General features: G+C 42.5%; 1 protein-coding gene across 15 annotated transcripts in view; it reads right to left on the bottom strand.

Moving 5' to 3' along the window:
• fgfr3 (fibroblast growth factor receptor 3) overlaps positions 1-6616 on the bottom strand; it is an 85202-nt gene that overhangs the window by 40879 nt on the left and 37707 nt on the right. The window lies entirely within an intron of this gene.

Raw genomic sequence — 6616 nt, 5'->3', positions numbered from 1 at the left:
CCCTACACACACAGACACACACACCCACCCACTGCCCTTTCACTTAAAACAGCCTCCGAGTGTGTACACTGTTTTCCACACTGCAAAAAAATACACTCACTTTCATAACTCACACACATCGTGTGGGGGCGTTAGGGTTTGAGCTCTGACCATTTATTGGCTCCTCTGTCAGGTCAGCATGAGAACTCCAACACAGCCGATCACTTTTGAAACTCGTCCAAAATAACTTGTTTAAAGGACACAACACACCTCTCAGGATCTATTCAGGCAGTTAAACCAACCATTGGTAGGGTCGTCCTCGACTAAAGACGTTCTTAGTCGACTAATCGATTAGTTCAATTGACAGATGATGCATGTGCTTCATGTGGCTGCAGAGACTAGAAAAAGAGCCCGGATGCCAGACGACCTTAGCCCAGCCCACAACATCTGAGGTCCGGTATGGACTTGATCCGTTGTGGAGCAACTATGCTCGAATCAAATAGTCAGGGGCGGGCTTTATACGATGATGGACAGATGATCAACAGCAACATAATCAACCCAAAAGAGCGCTCGGGTTGAAGTCGTTTACTGTAGATTCCTCCATGGCGTCTGTTATAGAAGACATCGACAGCCCGTTCATTTTAAAAGAGGAACAGAGAACAGGGATCAAAATCCAATTTGGAATCAAATTCCAAATCGGAAAGACGTTGTTGCCGTCGTCGTACGTCACACACTCCTTTGCTCTGATTGGTTGTAGGTCTATCCAATTGAGTGCGGAGGCATTTTCTTTCCTGGTTGTGTTGAAACGCCCCGTAATCACAGCCCAATGGGGCAGAATCAGACTATTTGGACTAGAATCTCAGTATGACCACGTCAGGGTACTAGAAAAGCTCAATTTAACTTAACCCTCCTGTTGTCATCAGGCCAAATTTGACCAAAAAGTTTCTATATCAGAAATTTTTTTTCAAACTAATTTTCCAAAAAAATAATGTAGATGCTTTCCAACAAGGATCCTCACAAGTTAAATAAATAATCAGTTAACTACTTTCATTGAATTTGTGTTTTTTTGTCAATTTAATAGCATTTGGAGAAAAATCTATTGGTAAAAAAACCTTTTTAAAAGTGTAAAAAAAGAGAAAAATGACATTAAAAGTGATTAAATGTGAACAAATGTCAAATAAAGTGGCAAAAATGTGAAAAGATGTTGACAAAAGTAAAGAAAATGTCAAAAAAAAGTGATAAATGTAAAAAGAAGCTTTAAAAATTTGGGTAAAAAAAAGCACGAAAATATCAAAAGGGTCAGAAAAAGTTGACAAACGTTGAAATAGTAACAAAATCATTAGGAAAAACTCACAAAAGGGTTGAAAAAGACGACCATGACCTTGATAAAAGGTTTTTCATTTTAAATTTTGACTCAGAAAAACTGAAATTTCCCAATTACCCATACATGTACATGTACATCTGTGTACATGTGCTTGTAGCTTTCGTGTAATTAAATCACTAATCAAATGACTAATCAACCAAACCAACACCTAAACGACTGGTTAGTCGACTGAGACATTTTAACAGTTTATTTTGTTGAGTTTGTTCCCAAAGGAGATTTTATTGGGAGATATGTATTGTTTGGTGATGCCATTATTGGTAAATCCCTTTCACACTTTCACATGACAGAACTTAAACTGACTTGAACCGACGTCTGCACACACACACGGTTTCCTTTGTGCTTCTTCTCCCAATAGAAATGTCAGCCTCCCACTTCAGCCAGGAACATCCATAATGTCCTGTGTGTCCTGCCTGAGGTTTAGATTTAAACCGGAGATACAGAGGCAACACACACACGGTCTGCTGTCTTTCTCTTCCAATAAAAACTGAAACACAAATCTGCTGTCAATCCTGTAAATTGGTCGATAATATCATTCGCGTGCAGGCATTACTGTGGCTGCCAGGGCAGGAATCTACCTCCTCTGCCTCCTACCCAGAAGGCCGTGCTGAGCGGGTTGCGGAGGGTAGTGGAGAATGAGCTCATGACTGCAGCAGCTTGCCTGGTCTCTGTCTGTCTGATTGCCTCTCCTCCGATAACAGTTGCCTGTGGCCGGCAGCGAGCATCATTCCAACTGGCAGCATTTCAACAAATCTCCGCTTTTTTTCCCTCTTCAATATCTTTCGGTCTCGCTGTCAATCAGCAATTGTTTCCTATCCCCTCGCCCTCATTAATAGCCTGACTCTTTCCCCCCATCTCCACATCTCTGTTATCGTCCCTCTCCGCGTGTGGATGTGGATGTTCTTCCGCTCGGCGACGGGGACTCTCCGCCTGGCTGTGTGGCTCTTCACGGAGCTTCCTTCCTTGCCGTAGCCTGCTAATTAGCGGACATTAAGCAGCGATAGGGGTTTAACGTTTCTGGGCTAATCCCTCTTCCTTTTGGCCGGGGAAATTGGAGCCGCGTATGTCATGAGGTAGACTTACATCCAGAGATTAAGTCTGGCTGCCCGAGGCTATTTACTGGCATTCAGGATGTCTGCAGTAAAGCTGCTGCCACTTCGGCCCATTTAGAAAACACTTGAGGCTTTCAGCGCATTCAAACACATTCAGGTTTCTTTTTTTTCTTTTTTTTACATTGCAGGTGTTAAGCTTATCCACAGCAACTTTTGGGTACAAAGACAGCAAGGAGAAGTTTTCTGCGGCTTATTCTGCTGCTTTCTCCTGTAATCTCTCTGGATCAGAGCACCAGCTAAATTCCTTAAAGAAAAAGGCAACACTGTATGAATATAGAGCCGGCATAAAGACTACATTTTTAATTGTCCAACATCCGGAGGGAGCAGAACGCAGGGATTGAAGGTAAAAGTGAACCATGACCAAGAATATTAAGACATCCCTGTGTTCATGACATTATGTAAGAGCTTGAGTGCACACAAATAACTATTATTAATTACTTTCAGAGTTGTAAAATGACAGGATTAGGATAAAATACGATTTTTTTGATCCAAAACCGGGCTTTTACTTTTGTTTTTCTTACTTACAGTTGTCTTTCTCAAAGCTGCCTTTGCATGTTGCCATCAGCAACGCCTGCCTCATTAAAATACATATTTCTTTCCTGTCTCCAAACACTGAGGAAATCCTGAACGCATGAAAAAAACGGCCGAGAAGGAGAAAATCTGCAGCTCCCCAGAACCCTCAAGAGCTTAAATAAAAACAATAAACCAGTTTTGACATGATGTCTTTGTTGGAAAAGCTCTTTCGCAGGATTTATTTGCTTTTATTTTGATAGTAGAAGAGAAGAGAGAGATTAGGGTTGACAATTCAAGTCCCCTCTAACAGCGGACATACACTCCGCTGCCACTTTATTAGCTACACCTAGCTTAAACCTACAGAACATTCCTTCATGAAGGAGTCATTTTAGTTCAAACTTTTGTCCCTTTTTCCACGCCAGTCCATTATTTTATGTCTCTCTCCCTCACTATGTAATGATTGTAGTGGACAATAGATTGGGTGAACCGTTAATGATGCATGCAGCCTTTGGGGCTTTTTCCGTAAGTGTAGCGTGAGTCACTCTCAGAGTTTAATTTTTGAGTTGAGTGCGGCGACAGTTGGTTTGGTCCGAACTTTTGTAGCGACTGTCTGTCACTTACTCTGAACAGTTCCATATTTCGCCTCTGGCACCGGTTTTGTCGAGTAGTTACGGTGGACCGGGATTCGGTTCAAGATGCGATGGACTGTTTGACACTGTTCTTCATTGCAGCCCACCGTCGAGATGTAGAGTTGTCTCATTGAATCCTTTGTCTTTAAACTGTTGTGAACCGTCAACGTGCTAAGAAACTAAAAATAGGAAGTACATTTCAAACCCACAAAACTTTTGATCCAGCCCGCAAATCAATTTAGGTTCACACTAAATAGATTGGAAACGTTTTTTCAAACTGCAATTACGCGACACTGAGAGCTGAATGTGGCAGATTTGCCGACTTTGAGACTTTGAAATGACCACAGAACCGGTGAGTTAGCATATTTAGGCTGTGAAACAGGTTGCTGTGTGTAGCCTGCTTTTTAAAATGCATTGCTTTTCTTGATTTGCTAAATTCTATAATGGCTAAGCTTTTACTTTTTTTGCTGACTTGTAAGCGAGAAGACTTTATAAAAGCATGTCAATAAACTAAACATGTAAGGCCCTTGATGTGATTCTCATCAGTATGGCCCTTGAAACCGAAATGGAGTTTGACAGCCCTGTTTTAAGGACTTATTTTTAGAATATTATCAACTAGTGCTTTTATACAGTACAGAAGCCATTTACCTGTCATTCAAAGTCATACACTGGCGGCCAAGGCTGCCACACAAGTTGCCACCTGCTCATCAGATAAACACTCACACACATTCACACACACTGATGGCGCAGCATCGGGAGCAATTGGGTGTCCAAGGTCTTGCCCAAGGACACTTTGGCATGGGACAGCAGGGATCCATGGGTCGAACCACCGACCTTCTGATTGGTAGACGACCGCTCTGCTACCTGACTCGCAGCCACCATATTGTCTCCCTCTATCCCGCCATCTCTTCCTCTCTCACCCTATTTCCATCATTTACTTTCTCTTTTTTTCCCCCCCATCTGTCTCTTCAGCCGCCTCCCTCCGAGAGCCACAACAAAGGCAGCACAGTGTCTGGTCCGGAGCCCGCCGTAGGGGTGGAGACGCTGTCAGTCTCCCCAGAGTCACGTTAGCTGATAGAACAGAGGCGGCAAAGCGCACAGCAGCCAGCAGAAGCCATCTCTCATTGTTCTTAGTTCACCTGCACGTGAACTCGGCACGTCTCCGAATGCCAAAACAGCTCCCATCACAACAGAGCGCTGAGAGGGGTGTTACCTGCAGGAGAACCTCAGGCTTTTGATCTGTGCGACAGTGGCGGTTAGTTTGGTGCCCCCAGGGAGAAGCTTTGATTTGGGCCCAGCAAGACAGTAATCGCTTATGAGAGCCATATAAAACCTAATTACAGATATATCAGTTGCATACACGCCATGATAGTCATGTAATTGCCAATAAAAAGCTCTTTTCTAAGCAATTATTGTGGTTTCTACAGACACTTTCTTTTATGACAGGGACAAATGAAACTCTAAAATGCAGATTAACTGTTGACAACGTAAATAATGTGGAGACTTTCTGTTCCACAAAGGACTGTGGAGCTAGAGCAAACACTTTGCTTGCACTTTTGAACCTGTTCATCAAGTTTGCTAATAGTTCAGGGTTAGCAATTCAAGAATCCCTCAGGTAAATGGAAGAGACTTGACTCAGAGTCAGAGGGTCTGCATTCTGTGTACACGGTATCCCACTTTGTGAAAGAAATACTCGCCAGCATATTTAAACCCGAAAGTTACTTTTAACTTAGGTTATTTCACTTGCATTGCCCTGCAGTACTTCATACTAAGTAATCCTGGTCTCTGAAAGATAATAAAAATCACAATAAGCTACAATTTTAACAAACAAAACAACTGTGGTTTCCCTATGGTTAAGATTAGATCTGTGATGTGATCTACATAACCTTTATGATCCATATGTCCGATGTAGGGGTACGATCTATCTTTTCACAGCCTCGAGCCCTATTCACAGGGGATTAGTATTACCTGGGGTCCTCTAGTAATGTGCAGTAATTGCGGAGGTCGTCTGTGATCTTATTCCTGTGCAAATATGCCATGTCAGTAATTTAGGGTTATATAAAGGTTTTGACAGAGCCTTGGCATCATATGTGGGGGGATAATAACTGTCAATTTGAGTAAAATATAGACTTGGCATTCATGTGCCGCACTAAAAACAGAAATGGGAAGGTCATTTCTAAAGAGCGTCCCATGTGAATATAAAATTCTAAATTTAAATTCTGCACTTCCAAGTCATGCTTCTTACTAACTTAGGGAGCTTACTCCCCGGAGTTCTTATGCTTTCTTGCCTCGCGGTTTTCCTTGGATTGGGGTGGCACCTGGATCGTGGTTGCAGCTGCTACCGTGGTCCTGCTAGACGCCCTACTACACCCAGCACTGCTACTACTATTTTTAGTCATACTTGTATTCTCTCTATTGACACGATAATTGCTACAGTTCATCATACCAACTGCTATATTATATATGAATGATATTTCTCCATATCTGTGTATCTGTATCAGTGTCTCTGTGTTCCGACCTGCAGCCGACTACCACCAAGAGTCAGCGTCTGTCCAGGTTTCTGCCTGTGAAAAAAGTTTTTCCTCGCTTCTGTCGCACCAAGTGCTTTCTCTTGAGGGGGAATTTGTTCGGCCTTTTGAAATCCTAGAGTGTGGTCTAGACCTACTCGATCTGTAAAGTGTCCTTAGATAACACTATGAATGAAAAATTAAAATTGAATGGAATTTTTGATGGAAGGGAAATAAAAGTGGTAGAAAAATGTAACAATATAACATGGAAACGTCTTCTTCAGCCTCATTCTGACCCGCTCGCAGCCGTTAACAGCTCCCACCTCATTCAGCAGACTGCTGCGTGGCAGCAGGTGCTGCTCATTAAGCTTAACGACGCCGTTCATGCAGCTTTAATGGAACTCAGGTTGGAGTTTCGACATGAGAATTCGAGAACACATTAATGCTTGGTGTTTAAGTGCTAAGGATACTGTTGCTAGGTGGCAAAAAAAAAAA

Source organism: Etheostoma spectabile, chromosome 9 (genome assembly GCF_008692095.1).
Source record: "Etheostoma spectabile isolate EspeVRDwgs_2016 chromosome 9, UIUC_Espe_1.0, whole genome shotgun sequence".
NCBI lineage: Eukaryota > Metazoa > Chordata > Actinopteri > Perciformes > Percidae > Etheostoma > Etheostoma spectabile.
This window is presented reverse-complemented; position numbering and strand designations above follow the sequence as displayed.